At 40.0% G+C, this 27,477-nt stretch overlaps 1 protein-coding gene across 6 annotated transcripts in view; it reads left to right on the forward strand.

Annotated features, from left to right (window-relative positions):
* The window catches only part of MTERF1 (mitochondrial transcription termination factor 1), a 494,830-nt gene extending 469,544 nt beyond the window's left edge, over positions 1 to 25,286 (forward strand). For 5 of the 6 annotated variants that reach the window (XR_010120073.1, XR_010120074.1, XR_010120075.1 and 2 more), the window contains 4 exons: positions 17,725 to 19,320; positions 19,428 to 19,595; positions 24,190 to 24,244; positions 25,121 to 25,286. The gene's annotated coding sequence lies outside the window, so the exon portion shown is untranslated. The other variant, XR_010120076.1, reaches the window with a different exon arrangement.
* The last annotated feature ends 2,191 nt before the right edge of the window (positions 25,287 to 27,477 follow it).

Below are 27,477 nucleotides of genomic sequence, written 5' to 3' on the forward strand. Positions count from 1 at the left end.
TATTGATAACAATAACAATCCAATAATAATAGCTCTGCTTTATTGAGCCCTTACAAAGTTCCAGTTACTACAGTTTGACTTTAAATCACATACTCTTAAGAGCTAAAAGATATTGCCCTTGTAACCTTACTGTGTATTGGTTTATTAAGTCTCTTACTGATTATCTACAAGATCTTAAGGAAATGGATATGGGATACAAAGTTTGGCTAAGAATGTTGATGATCTGGCAAGTTATAGTTTCAGTAAAGGAGGTAGGATGACATTAGTGAGACGAACTCCTTAGGGAGGTCAGACACTGGTCAGGTGCTATTATACAATGAGGTTGCTCTGGGCTAATCTGGGACATAAAATGATTAGGGGGTAGCTGAGAAGTAAGAAGTGGAGATGAAAAATCTCCCCCATAAAAAAGAAAGAAAATCTTCTGAGACAGAAATTACTTGGATTGCAGCTTTGCCTTCTACAAATATTGAGGTTTGATCTGAACCCGAAGCCCTAACCCTGGACTGGCTGGGAAGAAAGATGCTGGGATAACAATCCTTCTATTAATTTTAGTCATTTTAATAATCATGGGTATAATTATTTTATAAAACAACTACATAAATAAATCAGGGCAAATATTCTAGGAATGAAAGTTCTCCCTTAAGGGAATCTGCAAAGTCATTGTCACAGAGAGCCACAGTTACTGGTGAACTTGTGTTCTATCTCTTTGTTGTATTTAGGGTAGAAAAAAGGCTTGAGGAAAATTTGGGGGTGGCATTTTGGAGATGCAGAATTCTTAAATATGAGATTTACTCACTAAAAAACCATTATTTATTCTTCTCAAGGTGGTTGTATCAAGCTACCACAATCCTGTGAGTTTGAAAACAACCATCATGAACACTGATTTACCAGACAGAATTTACCAGACAGTAAATCTATCATTATCATGGTGGATAAGCTTTTTGATGTGCTGCTCGATTTGGTTTGCCAGTATTTTATTGAGGATTTTTGCATCAATGTTCATCAGTGATATTGGTCTAAAATTCTCTTTTTTTATTGTGTCTCTGCCAGGCTTTGGTATCAGGATGATGCTGGCCTCAAAAAATGAGTTAGGGAGGATTCCCTCTTTTTCTATTGATTTGAATACGCAGCCATAAAAAGGGTGAGTTCATGTCCTTTGTAGGGACATGGATGAAGCTGTTTCTATTGATTGGAATAGCTTCAGAAGGAATGGTACCAGCTACTCATTGTATCTCTGGTAGAATTCGGCTGTGAATCTGTCTGGTCATGGACTTTTTTTGGCTGGTAGGCTATTAACTATTGCCTCAATTTCAGAGCCTGTTACTGGATAACTAGGATTCTTAAAATGCCTTCCTGGAGCCAAAAGATACCACAAATCAAATATGAAATGATAAGATTGAAACACATATACACTCTCCTTTTTTAAAGCTTGTATGATATAAAAAGATATTGCTGGACCATTTGTTTTTCAATAAAAAGTTCCCACCAACATTCAGAAAGAACTTAAAGCTGACCAGTTGGACAAGGGAGAAGGAGAAGGGGTAATTGATGATGGTATAGATAAATGTGAAGGGAGACAAGCCCTGACATAAGCTCGCAGCCCCATGCTAACAGACCCACTGGTGCTAAAACAAGGTCCTACCCCTTTTGGATCAAGTCATGCCAATGGAGTATTCAGTTGCTCTATTCTCTGTTTAAATCCAAAGTAATTAAGTTAGGTACTTTTTTAAGTTCTGATTTTAATGTCTAACTGACATTTTTATTGTGATATCACATTTCATGCTTCACAATGGTTTGGGGAAATTAATGATTGGCCTAGTTGGTAGATTGCCAATTTGAGGCAGGTCTGAAAGGATGATGGCCACTGTGCTTCCTTTTAATTCTATCTAATACCAAAGATATCATGTGGAGACAGTGATTTAACATGATCCTAGTCTCAACCATGGTGCATGATTTCCCTCAGCAGAATCAAGTGAGAAGGCTATGGGGTAGTTTTGCAAGAGCCCTGAGCTCATAGCTTCATGTCACAGATGGGCCTCAGTTTCCTCATTCATGAAGTGAGACAGGAATGGCTTCCCTGTGGTCCTTTTCCAACTCTGTGGTTTTCATCACAGTCAGCAGTTTTTAAAACATAAAGTACTTAAAAATGGTTATAGTGAATTCCCCTGAATCTCTATAGCACCTCTTCTTGAGGAGTTCAAAACATAATTTTTAATTCATTTCTGCCAGGTAAAAAGACATTTCAACTAGTGAAAGTGTGAGCCAGAAAATTATTCCATAAGATAAAGAATAAGAGAGGGTGGTAAGATCAAAATTCTAAGTAACTCAGTGTTAGTCCTGAGCTAAATTGAATTAGGAAAAGTCCATCTCTGGCCCCTACTCAAATCTTGTATCCTGATTGTTCCTTGTCTTCTGTAGAAAGGTTATTGTTTTCTGTTATAGCAATAGCAATGACTTTTTAAAACCCTCCCACGGACACTGTATTGGAATAAAGGATTCTAGAAAGCAAAAAAAAAAAAAAAAACAAAAAAAAATTCTCAAAACTGCAATCATAAGAAAGGTATTTTGAGTACAGTCTGGTCTGTTAACACTGCTACCACAGTCTGCCTTCATGTACCAAATTATCTCCATGAAAAAATAATTTTTAAAGAAAATTATTGAAAATAAACAGGATCCAGAATCCAAAATTATCTCCTTCTCTCCCTGAAACAGCCCCCTGGATTGGCAACTCCCTTTTCTCAGAAACCACCATGATAAAGAAATGGGTGTTGTACCAAGGCCTTTATACCTTCTCATATGTTTTTTGCCCCTATCTCTTAAAATTCTCCTGTGGTTTTCTGATTATCTCTAACTTGCTACTTCTCCAAGGAGGTGCTATGTCCAATGGTAGCTTAAGATACACTTGACTAGTGGTGCAAATGTTATTAATTTCATTAATCTACTTCTAACAGCCTTTTCTATGTATGAAGGAGCATGAAAGCTCCAGGAAATAAACTACAAATAGCCCCACAATAGTAGCAGGATGGCATTTCAAAAGAAGGCATCAAAGAAAGCTCACCAACAGTGATACTTTTTCCTAATGGTTCTGGGAGGATAATTAAGTTGTTTATCACCTTTGTTGCTTATAACCCTAACACAGGTGTTCCCTGGAAACCAATTAAAAATACTTACAGCTGATAAACAGTGCCTTTCAGCTCAACAAATTTACTAGTAATTCCAATCCCATTTGGAAAAGAATCTTGTAAGGTCTTTTGACACCAAAAGGCAACTTTCATACTCATTTACACTTCAGTGCCCATAGTGATAAGCATACACAGGGTATTTACTCAGCCTCCCTTGATCTCAATACAAGAGTCCTCCAGAAGCTTCCCCTGGTGGTTGAATGACAACTTTGGTTTCAAAATATGAATTGTGTTCTGTAGTTTGGGATTTCCTCTGAAAGGAAATGGACTAGGATCTTTCTGATGATACTTTTGCCTAATTGTGAGGAAATAGTAGTGCTTAAGTGTATTTCCCTTATTTTGTAACTTTCAGTGGACACCCAGTTGATTATTTTTAGTAACTCATGGAAGAAGGAAGAAGGTCGTTGTGAAAATCCCAGGTAGCTTATGTGTCAGACTCAGAAGGTGGACTTTTATTTGGTTTGTTCTAAACCCTGTTGTTTGCTTATATACTGATCAATTGTCCCACCAAGGCCCCAATACTGTCCTCATCCACATGCTGGCACCTGTCTATAGTAGGCTTTTTCAACCTGGTCAAAAGTTGAAATCATTCCCCTTGAAAACTGGAGCAAGACAAGGATGTCCACTCCCACCACTTCTATTCAACATAGTACTGGAAGTCCTAGCCAGAGCAATCAGACAAGAGAAAGAAATAAGGGGCATCCATATAGGTAAACAGGAAGTCAAACTGTCACTGTTCATTGATGATATGATCGTATACCTAGAAAACCCTAAAGACTCATCTAAAAAGCTCCTAGAACTGATAAATGAATTCAGTAAAATTTCAGGATACAAAATCAATGTACACAAATTAGTAGCACTGCTATACACCAACAATGACTAAGCTGAGAATCAAATAAAGAACTAAATTCCTTTTGTAACTGCAAAAACTAAAAAAGACTTAGGAATGTACCTAAACAGAGGTGAAAGATCTCTACAAAGAAAATTACAAAACACTGATGAAAGAAATTATGAATGACACAAACAAATGGAAACATATCCCATGCTCATAGATGGGTAGAATTAACATTGTGAAAATGACCATACTACCAAAAACAATCTACAAATTTAGTGCAATTCCCATCAAAGTACCATCATCATTCTTCATAGAACTAGAAACAACAATCCTAAAATTCACATGGAACCAAAAAAAGAGTCTGCATAGCCAAAGCAAGACTAAGCAAAGAAACAAAACAAAACAATCTCTGTAGGCATCACATTACCTGATTTCGAACTATACTACAAGGCTACAGTTACCAAAACAGCATGATACTGGTATAAAAATAGGCATCTAGACCAATGGAACAGAATAAAGAACCCAGAAATACAGCCAAATACTTATAGCCAACTGATCTTCAACAAAGCAAACAAAAACATAAAGTGGGGGAAAGGACACCCTATTCAATAAACAGTGCTGGAATAAGTGGCAAGCCACATGTAGAAGAATGAAGCTGGCTCCTCATTTCTCACCTTATACAAAAATCAACTCAAGATAAATAAAAGACTTAAGTCTAAGACCTGAAACCATAAAAATGTTCCCCCAAAACTATTGAAATACAATTTTAAAAATTAAAAAAAAATTTAAATTTTTTTTCATTGACAAAGTTATTGATTATTGAGTTTGAAGGCTTATTCCTAGCTCTGCCACTAAATAGCTGTGCGACTTTGGTCAGTCTCTTCTCTCTGGGCCCTCATTTTCTTATTTGTGGGGAGAGAATTAGACGAGATGATATGGAAGGACCATTTGACCCTAAATTTTATATGATGATTTTGGCAGATGACAGATGGCTGATTTTCTTTCTTTCTTGGCTGATTTTCTTTTTTCTTTCTTTCTTTCTTTTTCTCTTTCTTTCTTTTTTCTTTCTTTCTTTATTTCTTCCTTTCTCTCTTTCTTTCTTCCTTTCTCTCTTTCTTTCTTCTTTCTCTTTCTTTCCTTTTTTTTCAAGGCAGAGTCTCTCGGCTCACTGCAACCTCCACCTCCCAGGTTCAAGTGATTCTCTTGTCTCAGCCTCCTGAGTAGCTGGGACTACAGGTGCCTGCCCCCATGCATGGGTAATTTTTGTATTTTTAGTAGAGACGGGGTTTCACCATGTTGGCCAGGATGGTCTCCATCTCTTGACCTCGTGATCCACCTGCCTCAGACTCCCAAAGTGCTGGGATTACAGGCATGAGCCACCACAACTGGCCAGATGGCTGATTTTCATATGCAGTGTTATTTCTGACTACCTCACTATTTGAGCCTCATTATTTCATAATTAGTTTCTCATCTAGTCTTCTCAATATAGTTGTATAGTTGCATTTAAGAAACCAATTCCTGGCCAGTGTTGCTGCAGCTGAGAGAAAAAGAGAGTAGCAGGGGTAAAATTGAAAAGAGAGATTGGGGGCCCCTAAGAAACCAATGAAGAATTTTCAACAGGGGGAAAAAAACCACATTACCTCTAAATGTAGGGAACAGATTGGAAAGAGATCTGAGTCAATGAATATAGCTCTTTTAGTTAAGAAGCTATTGTAGTTGTCTAGCGAGAGGTAACACTTTTTTGTACTAGGTGACTATGGAGATACAGAGAAATGAATAGATTCAAGAACTGTTTGGGAAATGAGATTTACAGGTGCCCAGGATGACTGGTAGTTTTCTGGTTTGTGCCTTTAGATGCATGAAGGTGTCATTCAATGAGATGTGAAACAACAGAAGACAACCGGGGTTAGGGTGAGCAGAGGATGTCTTAAATTCAGTCTTAGACAATTGAGTTTATTTGCTGATGACTCCAAAATCTTTGGGCTGGATATACAAATTTTGGGAATCATCAGCAAATAAACAGTCATTGAAGCCATGGGCATAGATGATATTACCCAAGGGAGAGAACATAGAATGAACAGAGAATAGGCCTCGACTAACTCCAAGTTTTGTTTTTGTTTCTTTTTTTTTTAAAGATATGGTCTTTCTCTGTCACCCAGGCTGCAGTGCAGTGATATGATCATAGCTCACTGTAGCCTCAAACTCCTGGGCTCAAGCAGTCCTCCTGATTTAGCCTCTGGTATAGCTAGGACTACAGGTGCATGCCACCATAACTGGCTATTTTTAAGAATTTTTTGTGGATATAGGGGTCTCACTATGTTACCCAGGCTGATCTCAGACTCCTGGTACTGGTATTACAGACGTAAGCCACCACGCCCGGCCTAACTCCAAATGTTAATGGCCAGGTAGAGAAGGACAAATTAACAAGGGAGTGATTATAGAGGTAAGAGGAAAACCAGGAAAGTGCATTGCCAGTGAAAAAGGGGGTTTATTTCATGAAGTGGGAAGTGGTTTATAGCATCATATCTTGAGAGATTAGATGGGGGTTAAAAAAAGTCCAAGTGATTTAACAAAAGGAGGTAATTGGTGACCTTATCCAGAGCTGTTTTGGTGGAATGATAAAAGCAGAGCCAGAATGGAGTAGGGAGAGACGGAATTGAGAGATGAAGTCATAGTGACAGTGAATGGTAAGAACTCTTTTAAAAAAATCTGATTCTGAAGTGGGAGAGAGAAATGAAGGAGTAGAGCTAGAGAGGTTGTGGTGTTGAGTGACAATTATTTTAAAATAAGAGAAACTCAGGCATTTATTTATTCAAAAATATTAATTAAACCTTAATGTCATGCTACACCCTGTTTTAGGCAGTGGAGATGTGACAGAGAATTTTGAAAGCTCTTGCTCCCATGGGCCCTACATTCTAGTGGGAGGTGGAGAGACACATACAGTATGCAAACATATAAACGTATGCTATACCCAGTGGTGATCATGTATGAAGACAAATAAAGGTGATAGAAACCATCTGCAGAAAATAGTACTATTTTCTGTAGTGGGTTGTCAAGAACTCTCTAGTGTGTGGTTGCCATATTTAGCACACAAAGATACAGGATGCCCAGTTTAATTTGAATTTCAGATAAACAGCAAATACTTTTTCAGTATAAATATATCCCATGCAATGTTTGGGACATACATATACTAAAACAAGCCTACTCTGGTGGAATGACATTTTCAGTATTTAATGTCAGAGAGAAGACTACAATTTATAGGACTCAGTTGAATATAGAAGAGAAAAGGGAGGTTGCATTTGACAGTGGTATAAAGCCCCTGAGAAGTCATAAAGGGATGGGCTGCAAAGTCCAGATGGAGGGGTTTACCTTAGCTAGCAGAAGGAAGATGCCTGTAGATGGACAATGGTTTGTAAGCATGGCGGCGGGAAGAGGAAGGATTCCTGGGTGATATGTCAATGTTCTTTGCCAATAGGTTGCAAAGACAGGGGCTAAATGGGAGAGGTGGGTTGGAGGTTGGAGAGAATGGAGGTGTAAAGGAGGAAGAGCACGCGTTGCCCTGACAGGTTGAGTGCTCTAAAGTCATGAATGAAGCTGATGATTCATAGTTCCATTGTCACTGCAGAGTGCCCTGAAGGTAGATGGGAAAAAGCTCCATCTACTTCCTCGCCTTTCTCTACCCCACGCCTATCTGTGGCTCCTGTAGTGCTAGAGGTTGCTACATCCTTATTCTCAGCAGCTTTGCCTCAGGGGGTTGGTGAACAGATGCTTCTGCAGAGAATTGGGCCCATTAAGCATTTAGCTATTTTACTTTAGTTGGAAAGATTGTTGACACTCTAGAAGCTGCTTTAATAGCGCTTCTTTGGTAAGGAGATGAATTCAAAGATAACATCAAAAGAGCCATTTATGAAGCATCTAATTTTGACAAAGCTCCATCTATACAGCCTGAAGTAAAGTGGAGATCTGTCAATTAACCCAATAATTTGAGCCATATCGACAGCCAGTATGAATAGATAACACAGTGAACTTGACTTTTTGGGTTCTGGCTTTCGACTCAGTTGTGTTAAGGTTTCTGGCCTTTACACACTACTTCAATATAGCATCTTTCCTTATTTTAGTTGCACATATTGAATTCAGAAAAGAGGCAAATAATTTTGAACAAGTTAAAATATATTCATTAACACTCCACATTTCATAATCATATCATTGCATTCTTAACAAGCATCATAATTGCTTTACATTATTTCATTTATATGCAGAGCATTTTTATGACATGTGCCTTCATGTTTCAGAAACAGAAGACTAAATACAGATCTCCTTTACAGAGGGAGAGTAACAACATGAGTGTAACTTTCTTTCCTGTGAAGATTAGCTCAGTGGGCCATTCTCACAGTGCTCTATCCATGCAAAATCAACAGCTCAGCAAGCAGCAGCATTTAGTGACATTTCCCTTGCATGGGTGAACATTAAGTGCAATGAGATCAGCATTCAACAGGACAACAGAGACAAAAGTCAACAAGAGGGGTATAAATGTCCACCAATTGTGAAAAGATATTTATGGGGTCAGGAGAGAGTTCAATGCAAAGAACTCCACTCTTCCCTTCTCCCATGGTGAGGATAACACCATAAATGTGCTTTCCAGAAGCACATTTTTAGCACTGTCTCTGGATAAGTTTAATTTGAGAGAAGAGACTATCATGAAAAAACTTTTATTCAGTGACCTAGAACCAAAGAAAATGAGAATGACCAGGAAAGGGACAGTTACTATTCAGTTATTTGATGCTTGGTCTTGTTGGCTTTTGGATCCTCTCCTCTGTCGATTTTTCCACAGATGCACTTGTGCGTGCTGCAGAACTGAGTTTCCACCTATTTTCTGTAACAGTCTTATGTAAACGCAGTTTCAGCCAGAAGCAAATAAGTCTTTTGGAATTTGTGGACAGGGTGGGGGAGCAGAGGGAAGTTTTCTCTAGGCCACCTGTTAGGAAATGTTGTGTTTCATGTGTGGGAGAGAAGGCCCAGTTCTGAGCCAGCCTTCTGGATGTTTCTGTACAAAATCACTCTGGTTAATCAAAATTCTATGAAGAATTACTTCCTGGTTGTGGCTAGGATCTGTGTATCTTTCATAGAGTCAGAGATGTCATATGTCCAGAGATCTAAACAGTTACCTTGTCCGGTGGTCCTGAGTTATTGCACTGGGACACATTGGTGGGTCATGATTGGTTGTGCACAAAGTGCCAAAGTTTTTGCACATCAGAAGAGACTACAAACTATCCCTATATTAATGTAACCTTCCTTTCCATTGCATTCTGACATGTTTTCTTGACTAGTAGGCAAAGAGAATGTGCCAGGGATAGCACCTACAGACTGTGTATGTCTGTATTCACAAGCTGAGCTTGTGAACAACATCTATGATGTGTGATATGGAGGAATGAAGGCTGAGAACCACAATCACCATCAATGGATGGCTGCCAGGTGTCCATAGGTTGGCTGGCAGTGGTCTAAACTCTGCTGCAGCAATGGTGATTCTCCTTCCACTGAAGGGCATGTTCCCAGCGATCTAACCCACAGCCTACAATTTGGAAATTTTGCAGAGTGGTGGGTAGCAGCAGAAGCTGTCTACCCTCTGTCCTTCAGTCCTTAGACAAGAAAGAGGACTACATTGTTTATTAGGTGGATTATAAACTGTATATCTCAACCCTGTCTTTAGGAGAAGATTCCATTAGCTGTCACCACTTTCCCTAAGTCACTGTAGTAAGGCAAATTCTGTCGTACGCCACCTCTTATGTTTACATAGACACAATGAAGAGAATTGTCCAATTAATCATTCTTAGTGTACTTGGAAAATTAAGACCCCACATATTCCCCTTATAAGCAGGCTTATTGATGAAAATTTTATTTTAATTTGTAAATAGCATATCAGGATAGAAAATTCCATTTCTGTTTTCTTAATAAAAATTACAATTTCTGTCTCTTGACAAAAGACCTGCTAATGCTCCACTTCTAGTTCAGGTATAATTTAAAGTAAAATAAAACAAACATAATAGAGACATACATACGAATCAAACAAAACGAAAAAGCTCATTTTACTCTTTGTAACAGATGACATCAGTACACCTTTTTTTTCCTCACACACTTCACTTTATAGTCTGAGCCTTCAATTCATTTGTACTTACAAGGACAAGGTGTAGGAATTTAAAAATTTATTTTAGAATATAAGGTAGCTGAATAAATAGAGGCTACCCATTGAATAAAAATGGATTCACCTCCCAGCAAGGACTATTAGATGTTTCATTGTACATTCGATTATCAATAGTTCTTTTTAAATCCCTGCAATAAATCAGATTTCCAGATGACGATGGTGGTTCTGCACTGCAGGCAGCATATTACTTCTCCCTTTGTACATCAAGAGTGTTTACATTTAGAGTTTAGAAGCTAAAACTAGTGTAGTTATGTTATAAATTTTTATTTGACAGTCAAAATAATGCACTATATTCAAACTATGACTTGTGGTTTTATGAAGCACTTTCTCATGTACTGTCTTCTTTGGACCTTACAAAAGACCATCAAAAAAGATTGCTAGACAAATTAGGTATCATCCATGCAATGGAATATTTTGCAACCACCAAAACAGGATCAGGGTGAAGTGGAATAATTCCATATTGTTAAATTTATTTTTTAAAAAAAGCAGTTTCAGAAAAACACGTACTGTCTGATTCCATTTTTTATTTAAAAAATCACAAAAATAGAAATTTTGCATATTTATATAATTGTGAACTTATATGAGCCTAAAAGATATGAATCAAGCTTTGGGATGGTATTGTTGTGCTAGAAAAGGGGCAGTACAACTTCTTATTTTTTTTAATTAATTAATTAATTAATTAATTTATTAATTAATTTATTTATTTTAGTCAGAACCTCTCTCTGTCACCCAGGCTGGAGTACCATGGCGCAATCTTGATTCACTGCAACCTCCGCCTCCCAGGTTCAAGTGATTCTTGTGCCTCAGCCTCCCAAGTAGCTTGGACTACAAATTGGAGCCACCACACCTGGCTAATTTTTTTAATTTTTAGTAGAGATGGGGTTTCACCATGTTGGCCAGGCTGATCTCGAACTCCTGGCCTCAAGCGATCCTCCTGCCTCAGCCTTCCAAAGCGCTAGGATTACAGGTGTGAGCCACTGCGCCTGCCCCAGTGCCACTTCTTTTTATATATACACATATGCTTCAAAAAGTGCAGTGGAATGATGGGCAATTTAACTTTTTTATTTTTATTTTTTGCATTTTTCAAATAATCAACTTTCAAAAGTATTATCTTCCTTTTGAGGATGAAAAAGCAAGTCCAAGAAATTTTAAATGACTCTTGAAAACTCATACAGCTTCCCTGTCTCTACTAAAAATACAAAAATAAAATTAGCCAGGCATGGTGGCGGGCACCTGTAGTCCCAGCTACTCGGGAGGCTGAGGCAGGAGAATGGCATGAACCTGGGAGGCGGAGCTTGCAGTGAGCTGAGATTGCACCGCTGCACTCCAGTCTGGGTGACAGAGCGAGACTCCATCTTAAAGAAAAAAAAAAAAAAAGTCATACAGCTTAATCCTAGAATCCAGGCCTCCTGATACTCCAGCAACAGCTTTGGCCACTATATCCCAAGAAAAGAGCATTTGAACTGGAAACGAGGCTGGAGAAGAATCATGAGCTTCAAACCCTACCCTTTGGTACGCTATCACCTCAAGATTTCTTGGTCTACAGCAGTGGTGCTTTAGCATAGTTAGCATATAAAAATATAAAATAAAAGTTGCTAAATGCTTGTGTTTTCTCTTTCTGGGAATAAGGCAGCCTAGCTGACTGAGTCTCCAGATGGAAATTCATAAATTGTGTTTCTACCCTACTCATACATGTTGAGTGAGCCACTGAACACTGTATCTCAGTTTCCTCGCCTGTGAAAATATTGTGCTGACCTATTTTTTCAGGATAGCTGGGTGGGCTGCTTCATGATTTAAAACTACTTTGAAAATACAAAGCTCCATTGAAATTGTTTGTCCAGCATTCTTCCCGGCTTACACCTTCCTTCCTTCTCATGCACCTCTCTGGAATATAAGCCCTGTAGTCTTGGTGTTTTTCTACATCTGATCTAAAAGTCTACAAAATTAAGCAGCAATTTTTGCTTTGGAAATGTGTCCTCTGGTATTTGGTTGAAATGTGACTGGATTTAACAAAGCATTATTTTTCTCAAACATTAATGTAAAATGTGTGTGCATGTGTGTGTGTGTGTGTGTACTCATAATGTGCATGTCCATGTGTTTAGCACAGTCAGATAGAAGCCCACTGAGCCTGGACACTTTCCCTGGCTTCATTTGGCATTGTGAGGCTTAACATCACCTGGACAGTGGGAAGCAGAGGCACATCCTATGGGTGTGGGGAGTAGAAACTGTTTTCTGTCTTCCTCCAGTCACTTTCGCTGCCTGTCCCATAATTGCCCTCTGTGCCAGTCTGTGGGGAAGTGGAGGCCAAGTATTAATAAAGCAGCTTGGGCATAAGAAGAAAGAGATCAGTGGAGTGAAGCCAAGTATTTTCATGAGCTACTATAACCAACTAAAATATTGTTGTGTGAAAGCAAAACCCTCCACCAAGAAGAGAGTTCTTCCTCATTTCACCCTACCTCAAACCCTGGTCAGGTCCAGGGAGGAACGAGAAGGGGATGTGGGTTGTCACATTATAGGCCCACACCCGCAGGACACTTAAATGCAGGTATAAAAGGGACCCAGGGAAGCCTAACCTTTTAAGTTACAGCTGAGATCCTCTTTGATTGCTCCCTTTTCTTTCCTATTTGGATATGTTCACAATTTTCTCAATGTTGATTTTAAGTTTTGGGTTAGTAAAAATGTCTTTCTCCATATACATTACACTTTCTTTGGGCCATAAACATCTTGTAACTCTTCCAATACCTACAATAGTGCTGTGTGCATAGCAGGCAAATCAGAATACCTAATAAAAATAGTTCTAGATGCTGTCTAGTGTGTGTCGAATGTACTGTGAATCGGGGATTGTATCTCAGACTCCTGCCAGCTTACTATGGCAATGTGTATGTTTTTCTTTGAGTGGGCTCTCTTTGGTTAATGATCAAAATCGCTCTGATGTTCCCTAACGCACTCATGAAGATCCAACAAACATATTTTAAGCAAAAGATAATTTATCCTTCTTCTCTGACAGGCTCCAAGACTGTAGTTTCTTATATCTTTGAGGAAGAAAGGAATATCCATGGTCTTGTAGCCCAGTCACCCCCCGGGTTTCTACGGTCCCCCCTCTACTTCCCCATGAGGTGGGCTCCCAGTGTCTGGTTGAAGCTCTTCAGGGAGAGAGAGCACAGTCCCTTCCGAGACAGCCCGTTTGCTCTTTGAACAGCTCGTTTGGATAGAAAGATATCCACCACATTGAGTGGAAATAGGTCTACCCTGGAGTTCTGCCTCATGTGACCATGGAGAATTGGCCTAATCTCTTTTGAAGACAATTCTCATGTGTCTTTCCATTTTATAAGCTATCTCCAAGTCTTCTCTCGTCCTAGCAAAACAGCCTGGCTTCCTTCTGGCAAACAGCTGCTTGGCTGCTGCAGGTGTCATGACTTGTGGGACAGAGACGAAATCCTGCAATTCCCAGAAACCCAGAGCAGGCCTGTTTTATGGAAGAAACATGAACACTCCTCTCCTTTTTCTTTGATTGGCCCATGCCCAGTACTATTGCTGAGGGTGGGCACTCAGGGTGTGTGCTCAGGCAGGAAAACCTTCCTTCCCACCATCTGAATGTGCCCTGGTGGACAGGCCAGTGCTTGCTTCACCCTGCTCCTTCTCTGAGGCGTGGGTAAGACTGAAGCTTGGGATGACAGGATAGAGACACTAATGTTCCAACCTCTCCCTATACCACAGCCCTTACCCTGGGAGCTCATAATTCAGAGGATAAGGAGAAGCACATTTTTCTCTAATGTAAGAACTAAGATTAATTTAACTAGTAAGAGTAATTACAAGTCTTCTAAATGTTTCTGGTTTTGGTACACATTATGATGAGAAACTATCACATTCTTCATCAGTAGGGAGGGTCACAAATGACCAAGAAAACAAACCAGGACTGAATAAAGCCATGCTAGTGGGAGTTTTGCTTTTGGCTTTGTTTTAAAGTTAGGCATAAAATTATGGACTACAGAGATGAAAATAACTAATCATGTTACAAATCCCTTAACTAATGAAGGCAAAATAATTAAATAATATGTTCTGTTCTCCTTGGGCTCAAGTGGCGAAAGTTTTGAGTTGGGACAGTTTGTGTAAGACCAGGATATGCACATTCAAATGTACTTTACATGAACTATCCTGTAATCTCTGATTCTGAGGAAAACATGTTGAAAACTATCTAAAGATGGAGATACCTAGGGCAGGAAACTAAGGTGCCAGCCTGAAATATTGAGTCAATCTGGTTCATCTGTCTTCTCACTAGCCTCTCAGGTTGAATCACTATCTAGGTCTGACTGTATTCCTTGGCAGTAAAGTCAGGTAAGTTGGAATAGTTAAAAAGTTTTCAACCTGCCCCATTTGGGTACATTTGCATTAATTGGGTTTCCAACTATGAGAATAACTGGTGCTGGGCATGGTGGCACACACCTGTAATCCCAGCACTTTGGGAGGCCAAGGAGGGTGTATCACTTGAGGTCAGGAGTTCAAGACCAGACTGGGCAACATGGCTAAAGCACATCTCTCCAAAAAAAAAAAAAAAAAATTAGTAGGTGTGGAGGTGTGTGCCTGTAGTCCCAGCTACTTGAGAGGCTGAAGTGGGTAGATTGCTTGAGCCTGGGAGGTCAAGGCTATAGTGAGCCAAGATCATGCCACTGCACTCCAGCCTAGGTAACAAAATGAGAGCCTGTTTAAAAAAAAAAAAAAAAAAAAAGACATCCAACACACACACACACACACACACACACACACACACACACACACACACACACAAACACACACCAAATAAGACCCAAAAGTATGGTGTAAGGTCTTTTTCCTACAGGTAAGATGGGTGGGGGGCACGGAATTAGCTATGAAAACCTGGTGTGCTAACTACTGGAACAGAGGGTTCTGAAGCACACTGGGGAGAGGAGGAGGAAGGGAGGCTGGTGTGACGAGGGTGAGATGGAAGGCTTCAGGATAGACCGAGGCCTTAAGCTCAATCTTGAAAGACAAATAGAAGTTAGCCTGATAGTTGAAGTAAAGAAAGGCATTAAGAGCAGGTGGAATATCACATGAATAGGCACTGTCAACGAGATAGGAGGAAAATCAGCAAGGAGAAGTAGCACAGGAAAGCTAGGAAGGAGAGATGATTAACAATGCCAAATGACAAGAGATCAAGTAAAATCAGGATTTAAAAGTGTTTCCTGGCTACTAGGGTGACCTGAGGCTCCCATCCCTGCACACTAGCTTACTGTAGTTGGAGTATCCATTACCTGGAATCACAGAGAGTTGGAAGAGACCATAAAGGCCTCAGTCCCAATATGAGAGCCTCTCTATGGCCTTCTGATGAGGGCCTTGAATCTAAGCTTGATTACTTCCAGAGCTAGGAAGTCCCACCCAATCTCATGGTCGGGCCAACTTTAGTGTTTAACAAGTTATTTACACCAGACAGTTGCTGGGGCCTAATATTTGAGAATAGATATCCCAGATGATGTATCCACCTGTTAGAACTGTTCTCCCCTCATCATGGGCCCACAGTACCCAATAGTCAAAAAAGCTACCATTAAAGAGCACACATTATGTGCTAGACATTGGGGCTATATCAGAAGCTTATGTATGTTTTCTTATTTAATCTTCCCAGTGACCCTATTAAAGTAGGAGTATAGATACAGTTATTTTGCTTTTGCAAACCACAGAAATTGATTCAGCTAGCTTAAGCAAAAACACAATCTATCAGAAGAAAATGAGGAAGCTCATAGAATAAAAGAAGCTGAACAACTAGGCCCCAAGAAGGAGGCAGCAACTTGGTAACTCAGGAAATTCAGGCCACAGGAACTGGTGAAATTGATGGACACCTCTTTATAATGCCATCCTCAGAAGGAATAAACTTCAACTACTTTTCATCCTTGGGTCACTCTGCTCAAGATTAAAATCCCAGGGAGGCAAAGCTTGACTGTCCATGGTAGATAAGTCATCTTGATTGACACTGAGGCTCTATTTGACTTGGGAGAAATTAAGGTGCTTCTACTAAAGCAGGAAGACGAAATGCTGAGTAGACAGAAACAACAGATGTCCATTAAGACAGGTGAGGTTATCCCCATTGTACAGATCAGGAAACTGCAGCTCAGAGAAGCTAAGCAACTCTCCCAAGTTTACATAGACAATAAATGACAGGGCCAGGGTTTCAACTTAGACCTTCCTAACTCTAAAGCCTGGGTGCCTTCCATTCCTCCTTGCTGCCTGTTTGCCTAAATTGCATATGGACGTTGCCTTTGGAGTCAAGCCATGCCTGGTGGGCTGAAACTCTACTGTCAGTCCAAGAGCTAGGTCAGTCTCCTCAACTCCCATCCCAGTTGCCAGGGGGAGGCTCCACAAACAGTTTCCTGTCCTGCCACAGAAGCTTATCTTGCTGTGAGGAAACAGCCATGCTCTGAGGCCCTACTGGGAGACAAGAGAATATTAAACCACAGCCTGTCTTTCCAATGTCTATCCATTGACCCTGTGTTGCCCTTGAGAGCAACACACAATACTCCCTTCTCCACATGCTAACCTTCCAAATATTTGAAAAGAGGGATCTGTCCCTCTTTCCAGATCTTCTCTTTGCAAAGCTAAATATTCCTGTTCCTTTAACGATTCCTCATACTATCCCATATGACCACATGGGGATAATTTCCATATGTCGGCTAATTCTCCAAGACTTACATCAGATGAGAATCTGGCCCTGTATGAAAAGAAACCATTTCCCCTCGCTTTCTCTTTCTGATTCATTAGATTTCACATAAACCTTTCTGATGACGACCTGCTGTTTTCAAACTCAGCTGCAACCCAATATGACTTACTAGGCAAAATTCTCATTCTTCAGTTTTCGTTTATCATTTCCCACCAACCCAAGGCCCCAGCAAGCACCCTTCAGGGGCTACAGCCCATGGGCAATATGTGTCCGTGAAAAATGCCAAGTTTTGACTCTTTGCCATTTTTTGGTTTATATAAAGTCATATGACTTTTAAAAATCAAAGCTTTTGCTCAATGTAAATAATTCAAAGTTTGAACAGCTGTAATCATATTCTCCAAAGAAAACACCCTGAAAGGTGGTTAAGGGCATTGTGTGCCAAATCCTCCCCCTAAAATCTCTTTAATTGTTCTTTTCATTAAAAAGAGGGAGAGTGCAAATAGAGATTTGAACAATGTTTTGAGGTTTTGAGCATTTGCAAGGTATTTCTTCATAAAGACATTAGTTGTACTGTTTCTGAAACAAAGTGTCTGATTATATAAATAGTTATGGAACCTCAAAGTTTGAGTTGGAAGAAAGGAGGAAAAAGAAGAGTTGCATATGTAGGGAAAGAAGTCTAGGATTTTTCTGTTCAGAATCTTTTAGCTAGACAACTCCAAAAACTGCAGCTGGAACATTCTAGAATTAAATAGGTACTGGAAGTTGGACTAAATGAATCCATGTCGAAGGCTCAGCATGTGACTCAGACATAGTAAAATATTCCCATCGTTTTGCTCTTCAGAACATGATTCAAAGTCTACCATTTACGTTCTGTCTGTCATAGACAAGGAACCGAACTCAAACAGAGGAACTTATTGTTTGGGCTCTGCCACCAAAAGCTAAGTATCTTTGAACAAATTACTATTCAACTTTGAAAACCCCTTCCATAAAACTGTTGGTCAGTGACCATCTCTCCAGAGAGAAGATCTTTAAGAGTGAATCTGTGGTAAGAGGAAGGTAAGAAGACAGAGCAGTTTCTATTGCTATATTGCGTTGTTCTACCTGGAATAGAGTCTCTCCAGTCCTCTGCTTGACTGGATTTAGGATGTTCAGGCTGAAGAATGAATTGCTTAATGGAGTTGGTAGCTTCTGTGGTCACCAGCCATCAGGTGTATAGAACTGTAAAATCACAGAACTGGAACGTTCACTAGACGTCATCTGATACAAAAACATTTGCCTAATGAAAAGATGTCTCCACATTGACTGGTTGCAGTGGCTCGTGCCTAGAATCCCAGCCCTTTGAGAGGCTGAGATGGGAAGATGGCTTGAGCCCAGGAGTTGAAGATTACAGTGAGCTATGATTGTGCCACTGCACTCTAGCCTAGGTGAGAGACTGAGACTTGAAAAATAAAAATCTCTCCACAAGACCACTGATAAATGATGTCTGAAATGGTGGCTACTGGAACATAGGAATGGAGCTCTTGCCACCTTTCAAAGCAGCTTATTCTGTTCTGGGATGGCTCTAGATGTTATACCATTTCTATATTGAACTGACATCCACCACCTTTTTGTCTTGGATATACCCTCTTGAATCACAGAGAATAATATCTACAACATTCCTAAACTTCCCAATTTCCTTCAAGTGTTCTTCATATGGCATCCCCAGACCCTTTACTTCCCTGGTCATCTTTTTAGTGCATACCTCATTTTGTTGCAATTCCTTGTGCATAATTTGAATCTAGCCCTTCTACTGGGCGAACAATGCAGATTTGTGGAAGTCTAGACTATGAAGCCAAGTGCTGTATTTGTCTTTTTCCACTAGCAACTTGTAAGGGCTGACATGTTGTAGGTACCCCCACAATATTTATTGAATGAGTTGTTTTTGTTTTTTTGAGACAGAGTCTCGTTCCGTCACTCAGGCTGTAGTGCGGTGCTGTGATCTTGGCTCACTGCAACCTCAGCCTCCTGGGTTCAAGCAATTCTCATGCCTCAAGCTCCAGAGAAGCTGGAACTACAGGTGTGCACCACCACATCCAACTAATTTTTGTATTTTAGTAGAGACGGGGTTTCACCGTGTTGGCCAGGCTGGTCTTGAACTCCTGGCCTTAAGCGATTCTCCTGCCTCTGCCTCCCAAAGTGCTGGGGTTACAGGTGTGAGCTACTGTACCCAGCCTAAATGAGTGAGTCTTTAACCTTCCCTCTAGTTGACTTGAGTAGAACTCCAAGGAATATCAAAGTCAATTCTCCTTCTAATAGATGGTAAATGAAGCCCTTTGGATTTGAATAAAGAGAATCGTTCTCTCTCTCTCTCTCTCTCTCTTTCTCTTGCCCTTGCTCTCTCTTGCTCTCTCTCTCTCATCCTCCCAGGAAGAGCCAGATTAGACTTATTGGGAGGCTGGTAAGTTATGCTTTACTATGTTAAACTAGGTGGAAACACCATTACTAGAAAATAATTTAGACCTTGGGCACCTTGGACTCAACATGTGTTGTACTGATGTTTTCCAGTGCCTTGGTGATTCATACAACTTTCTAGGATCTTTTGATTAACAGAGAAAAAGTCATAAGATCAGCAAGAGGAGAAACTGTAGATTTGCCTCAACTCAACATGTTAACTAATCACCTGACATCTGCATAAGACCACCTCTTGGCACCTGGCTACACAAGCTGAAATGGGTAATTCACTAATTACTTGGGTGAGTGCTCCTTTAAATGAGATGTGGAGTGGGTGACTATTTGGGGGACTCCACTGGAGTGAAACACAGCTGTTGAATTATTTACATTTGAATTATTTATGTTCACTTGAAAAGCACAGAACACAAAAGTCCTGTGATTTCACCTCAGCATTTCCAGCCTCCATGGACAGATTTTGGCTGGTGCTTGAGATCCAGGTCCTGTCTCTAGCAGGCCCAATTGTGAGGTATGACTTAACTCTCTGTAAAGGGCTGTTGATTGGCGGGCACCTCTCTTTGAGGACAAGAAAATAATCTAATAGGATTTATTATGCCTCTGAATACTTCCAGTTTTAGTGCAATTAAATTAATGTGAACATATTTTTCTGTGGTGCTGTCTTGCACTAGGCTCTCGCATGCTGTGTGTGTGTGTGTGTGTGTTGGGGGGAAGGGGCATGTGCACTTTGTTTTATTTTATATTTTCATAAATAGCGAGGAGACTGAAGAGGGCATGGACAACCAGAACTCTAGTTCTTGGCAAGGAATTACAAAGTGAAGGAAATCAGCTTTAAGAGCTTTTTTGGCCCCTCACATTATTATTAAGCAAAACCTAACAAGGATATGAGGAAGGAAAGGAGGTAGTATACTTTTCAAGGAAACTAGCTTGAAACTATTTAGAGACATGCTATCTACAGTTTCTATTAAAACAAACAAACAAACAACAAAAAAAAGTTCTCAATACCTTCTTTTCCTCCTAAGGTTTAAAATAATCCTTAAAGCCAATATAATTACAGCATTTACTTCCAGTCTACATCCATTTTGTTAGCCCTCTCCAATCTCAACCTCTCATATCCTTTACCACTAGAAACCACCTCATTTTAACTGAAAACATAAAAAAACTGTAAAACAAAAGCAAAGACTCGTAATGATATATGGCTTTAATTCTTAGCAAAGACAAACCATTACAGATGAGCATAAATTAAATGACTAACAACAAAATCTGCGCTTTACTTGGTGATCCTGGATTGACCTTTTCCTAAGATGTACTTCTGTTGTGGTCCCTGGGAAGAAATACCTATTGAGGGACAGGATTCTGATTGTAAAGAAATGATTATAATTCACAGTGCAGATTAAATGTTCACAAACAAGCTATTCATTTCTCCTAAACTTCCCAGCCAAAACCCCACTAGGCTATACTTTCACAACTCCTGCATAAGAATTTCACTAACAGTTCAGGCTATCTTCTTTCCAGTTCCCACTATACCTATTGCTGACTGTTGGAATTCTCCACCACTAAGCGTGGGCAGTCTGACTCACTCTAGGGTCTGAGAATAGGGGCCTCCACATCATGAAGTTAAGGCTTCTGAAAAATAAGGAACATTAGACAGTGTAACCACACCAGTTAAATAAAGACCCAAGGCAAAATCATGCTGGGGAAACCTTCCAGATTTTAGTGAGGACTTGCTGATTTCAAGTTTTCTTTCTTTCTTTTTCGTTTTTTTTCTGAGACAAAGTCTTGCTCTGTTGCCCAGGCTGGAGTGCAGTGGCTCGACCTCCGCTCACTGCAACCTCTGCCCCCTGGGTTCAATGGATTCTCCTACCTCAGCCTCCAGAGTAGCTGGGACTACAGGTGCACACCACCACGGCTGGCTAATTTTTGTACTTTTAGTAAGAATGGGGTTTTACCATCTTGGTCAGGCTGGTCTCAACCTCCTGACCTCAGGTGATCCACCTGCCTCAGCCTCCCGAAGTGCTGGGATTACAGGCATGAGCCACTGCACCTGGCCAGTTTTCATTTTTGCTTCTATTCAAAAAAAGATTTAGTGTAGGGTATTTATTAATATGTGGCTTCTTGACCTTCTAAGTGATTATTGAAAAGTATGCAGTGTGAAGACCTTAATCCCAAACTCTCTCTCTCTACAGCATCAGATTATTACAATTTTGAGTGCTCAGAGGACAAGCAGAGGGCAGAGCACTGCAGTGTAATATTATTTACTTGTTTATAGGTCTGTCTTCCCCCACTCAGCAGGAAACTCTATCAAAGGCAAGAACTGTGCCCTTTGCATCTTTTTATCCCCACTGCCTTGTTTGATGCCTGGTACGCAGCCAATAAATATTTGTCAAATTAATCCATGAAGGTAAATTGAAAGCACACCATTAGTGTTAATTGGCAAGACCTTCTGTGGGCAAGTAAATGTGCCCACTAAGCCCTGGGAACCACAGTGTCTTTTGAGGCCTAACATTAAGCCCTTTTTCATTCTTATTGCCAAGCACAGAGCCTAAGAAGGCCTCAGTTTGATTTCCATATTTGGATCATGCTGAGTGCAGACCCCAGTTCTATAATCCATTTCTTTCTGAGGCTGTTGGCATCTCTGGAGTCGGAAAGTAACATCTGCTTCAGTGAGCTGATTACCCAATGAGAAAAAAGAGGTAAAGGCCAGCGTTAGGTGGGGTCTGACTTAGCTTCAAAGCAGGCATATGGCATGTATCTTAATGAGAATTTGCATATTCAGGAAAGATATATCTGAAAGGCAAATTAACTGGTTCAAGACAGAGCACATAAATACAATGTGTCTGATCAGATTGCCCCTAGTTGATGGTGCGCTGTCTTGTAAAAGCCTTCATATTTATTTTTCCCTTTCAGTTCCCATTGCATCACTCTGGTTGGTGCCCTGGTTTACCTCAACTCTGGATTACTGTAGTGGCTCTTCCTATGGTCTGTCTTTGCTGGATGTCTCTTTGTATCAAATCCTGCTCCACAAACTAGAATGTTAATCTCTCTAAATCCAAGGCTCAAAAACCAAGGCTTCATTTGCCTTGGTTTGCCAAGCTCAGAAAGCTTGGCTCAAAATCAAGACTTTCATTTGCTAAAAAACCAGGGCTTCTGTTCTTTTCCTGGCACTCAAGTATTTCCTTGAGGATCTGGTCTTAATCTGCATTTCCATGCTACCTCACTACCGAGTTTAAATCCATCTCTCCATCTCACCAGGTCCATTCATTCATGCAGGGTTTCCTGATTCCTTTCTGCTATCTTTATTTGTCCTAATTGCATACAAAGTCCTATTTACATTGCTTCTGCCCACCTATTCAGGTTCAGTTCTCGTCTACTCCACAAAGCCTTCTGTTGTCATTCTAGTGATCACCAACAGTTCCTTATCTGAACAACTATAGAACTATAGGACACTGGGAGGGAACTAATATGTATCTATGTTTTAAGAATCTTTTGGTTCAAACATTATTCAGTAGGATAAAAGCATGGTTTCTTTTGAAATTTCAATGTCAGCTCACAGAATTTCCAATGTGGGGACCTCCTGTGATGCAGAGAACACATCCCCAGTATAATGAGATAAGACAAGTGTGCTCTGTCCACTTCATGTCTTTTGTCCCTTTTAAAAATAACAGTGTATTAGAGTTATGTCTAGAGGTGAGCAGGATCAGCCAGAGAAAGGTTTTAGTTTTAAGACAATTCCACTCTGAAGCATGAGAAGATCCAAGTGAAAAAAAAAAACTGTTGATTTGGATCTGAATGGTGACAGCTTGTGGGATTGGCTGGTTAGAGTATAAGGCATAGTGGCAGAATGAAACTGAATTATCCGAGAAGAGGAGGGAATCCCAGGAAAGAAGGCATTCCCAGGCATCCATACAAGGCAGAAACATAGAAACACAGCAGAAGTTGGCTTGTGGAGAATGAGAATGGCAACAAAATCTGCCCTATCTTTTGAACTCTATATGGATTTCTGAGCAGTTATGAGTTAGATTAAATTATTTCTGGTGATGGACTGATCATGTATCCATTTACAGGAGATGCAGAGAATAAGAGCAAGGATCCATCAGCCTGTAAGGGACTAGATCAAGGGGCCCTGCCAGAAAGATTCTCCTGTGGAAGTAGGAGGAGACCGTGGTGGTTGTGGTGGTGGTAGAGATGAATATGACATCGGGGGAAATCTACCTGATTGGTTCGTGTAGCCAACAGAAGGGAAGACCATTTATCTAATGTCAACTACATAAATTTTATTAGCAATGCCTAGAATGAAACAGCTTCCGAAGTGCTAGATTTAAACCTAAAGACTGAAACCTGCCACTTATTCCACAAACACTCCTGGCAGTTATAATTTGTAAGACTTTGTTTTTTAGAACATGTTTTTCAAATATTTTTGGTCACCTGCAGTAAAAAATATCCTATACAGGCTAATGTTTCATGGAAAAAAAACACATTTACTGAGGATAAAATACAAGGCATTTTGATTTTTTTTCTAATTTGGTCTGGTCTTTTTCATTTAAAAAATGCTGGCCAAGACCTACTAAATTGACTTCATGACCCACTAATTTAAGACTATGTTAGAACAAGCAGGCCTGGCTGACCTCTAGACCAGAAGACAAGAGCTGAGAGAGACCCAGCAGACCCTGCTTCTGAGAGATTGCCAGGGGTACTATTAATGGAAGATTGTAAAGGTCTCTTTTAACTTTTAAACTTTATCTTTTATTGCTTTGACCCTGTTGTTGCAGTAAAACTCCTTGAGAAACCACACAAGGATGGAATGCTTGCTTAGAGACATGAGAGTAGACTAGAATCTAAGAATCTGTGCTTCCTTCTACAGTTGTCTTTGGAAAAAGAATAGACATTCATGGCAGACCAAAGACCACTCTCTGAAGGTAGGACCATGTTTTTATATCCCCTTCAGCACCCAACATGGTGCCTCGCATGAGGAAAATCCTCAATATAATGGTTAATCACATATTTTGAGATTCATACATCCTGGAAGAGCATCTTTCAACTTTTAACGGGTATTTCCCCTTTTGATAAACATGTACTCACATTGCTGACTATATAATCCCAGATTCTGATCCAGGACCTTTCACCTATCTATGCCTTCATTTATGACTACCCGCTCCAGAAGATGAATAGAAAAGGAAATCAGCATTTGTTTTTTAAAAACTATTAAGCTCCAGGCACATGGCAAAATGTATCTCATTTAAATCATGCAGCAATTTTATGAGATAGGCATTATTTAAGTAACCAGTTAAGATAAAGTAACCAGAGCGGTATGAGGTTAAAAGACTTGACCAAGGCCACAGAGCTAGGACATGGCAGAGCCAGGACTTGAATTGCCACATCTGGATGATTCTGAAGCCTACATTCTTTGCATGCCTTCAGAGTGGGTCTTACATGGAAGTAGGCCTTTCAGAGCTTCCTAGAATGGATACTAATCTGGGCGCAAGTGTTAGCTCTTTCAAAACTCTCTTTGTATTGATCAGCCTCTTTGGACCTCAGTTTTTTCACATGATCTGAAATGTGAATCATGCCCTTCTCACGACAGAACAACTGTGAAGATGAAATGAAGTAATAATTTATATGAATTATACAGAAAGACCATTTTATAAATGTGAGATGCCATGTAATGCCTTGACTTCCTTGACTTACCATAAGGGGTAAGGATAAATGTGATAACTTTTGTAAATTACTTGGCATCCTACCTGAAAAATTATATATGCTCAATAAGTGTTCATTTTCTTTTCTTCTTCCTTAAGGTGTTGTATGAGAAATCCACATAGGAGCAATCCAAGAAAACCATGCAGGTAAATACTAGTCTGGAAAGACAGAAGGAAAACATGCCAAGTGGAGCCCACCGGAAGGACAGCAGTCAGAGCTCAAGAGCCCAGCTTTAAAAGGCATGTGTTCACTGATGTGCCTTAAAATCTGTAATAAGCTGTAGTATACTCTGGTAGTGAGGAAGAGTTGAGGCACCTGGAGAACTGGAAGACTATTTGAAGAAGATGATGATACCTACTGATCATGTGAGTCAAGACTTTGGAGTCTTGTCTACAGATTACATGAGTGGCTTCCAATGGTGAAGATTTGAATTCAAGGTTGCCAAGCAACAATTTCAGAAGGGCCTCCTTGCCTTTAGAAAATAAATGGGAAACTGGCTCAAGCTGCCTTTATTATATCTATCTGTCTTGGGTAGCCTCAGCAGTATGCATTAGCTTGGGGGAGGAGTAAGAAAATAGGAGATAGTTTTATTCCTATTCGAATTAACCCATTTATGCTGGAGGTCACAAATTTTTGTGTGTGAAAAATCAGACCTTGGCAATGACCTTGAGCAGTAGGATATAAATAACTCCCACAAGCTTAGCATTCCAATAATGGAACACTAGGCATACATGGGTTAAGGTTCATTAATATTTAACTGCTTTCCAATGTCCGTATCAGTAGATATCATCAGCTTCTTCAAATAGACTTCCAGTTCTCCAAGAGCCTCAACTCTTCCTTACTACCAGTGTATACTATACTTTATTACAGATTTTAAAATTAGATTCTCTTGATCACCTGGAAGTCAGAGGAACCAGGGAACGAGGACTTGCTTTTTCAAATCCTCTTTCTTTTCCAGCATTTCTGCCCTAGCTGCTGGATTTCCAAGCTAATCACCTACAAGTTACACTTCTTCTTCCTGTCACTTCATCTCACATGCATTTCATGGGCATCTTACTCTATTTATGTGGCTTTGTCCCCCAATGTATAGGAAAGCTCTGCTTGAGGGTATTGTTAAAGAAAATTCCCAGCCGTAGCTCACAGGAAACAGGAGAGAAGGAATCTTCAAGTCACTGCCAAGGCCCAGTTTCAGGATGGATAAAGAGAACATTTTCCTAGTGTCAGTGACTTGGATCTTCTGCCACTGAAAATGTCATGGGCAAGGCTAGGAAGATCTTAAGGTAGTTCTCAGGGTTGTGAAAATCAAGTGAGCTACTAGAAGTAAACATGCTTTATAAATTATGAAATGTTTCACAAATGCAAGGGAGTATTTGTGTCAGAGGCTGGAGGGCCTAAGATTCACCTCTCCTCCCTTCCATGTTCTGACTGACAGAGAATAGGTATAAAGATAACAGGCCAAAGGGAACAAGTATAGACTTTGCTGTGGGTAGAGAAAATACCCACATCCCTCAAAATGCAGAGTCTACTAACATCTGGATTAGAGAACACAGCTTGGAACTGAGGTCAACATGAAATCTAATACGCTCCTGAACCCAAGCCATAGTATCTCCCTTACAGGTTGACTCCATCTGAGAAACAGGCTCCAAATCCATTCACCCAATTAGCTGTGGGCCTGGGAGTGGAAAGGAGCTCAAGAGTTGTGGTACCCAGATGGCTCACAGCTAAAACCAGAACCCATGGACTACATAAGCCTTGACCAGTCAGCCCACTCTTTCTCCAACTGGGAGGAGGGAATTAGATGAGTAAAGAGAGAGGCCCCCAACAATACCCAAGGGAAGAGAGGTCAGAATGCCAATGGAAATGGGGTTGGGGGGGATAAATTTCTCTCTTTCTCAGTACTTCCTGTGGGGGATGATGATATCATAATTTAAATTTCCTGTGCAAAGCAAAGAACCTCATAATTATTTTGGGTAACTGACTTCTCTTTTCCATCCTGGTCTTTCAGTTCCCCTTCCTATATTTGGTTCACTGTGAGAAGTTAGGAACTGCGTTGTCAGCAAAAGCCCAAATTCAGAATCAAGGGTAATAAAGGAGATCAAGAAGCTCCTCATGAATGAGTTAAAAGCAAGGGAAGAATGCATTTCAACAAGTTGTTTGAGAGAGTTATGCTTACTCAATACATATCTGCTTACAGTAACATCATATATGTAGAGTTATTTCAAGACCTGATTCTTGAAATTCATGTTAAAAATAATTTTGTTATGGACTTAAATAGCTGTAACTCCTTTTTCCTATTAAAACAATTGTTTTTGTAACAGATTTTCTCAGGGAGGCAATTATCATAGTGTAAAATACAGACCATAATTTTTCTCCAAATATCTGCTAAGTATCTGGCATATGCTACACAACGTGAGATATCCAGAATTGAATAAGATATGATGCATCTTCTAAGGAG

This window comes from Symphalangus syndactylus, chromosome 3 (genome assembly GCF_028878055.3).
Source record: "Symphalangus syndactylus isolate Jambi chromosome 3, NHGRI_mSymSyn1-v2.1_pri, whole genome shotgun sequence".
Classification (NCBI taxonomy): Eukaryota; Metazoa; Chordata; class Mammalia; order Primates; family Hylobatidae; genus Symphalangus; species Symphalangus syndactylus.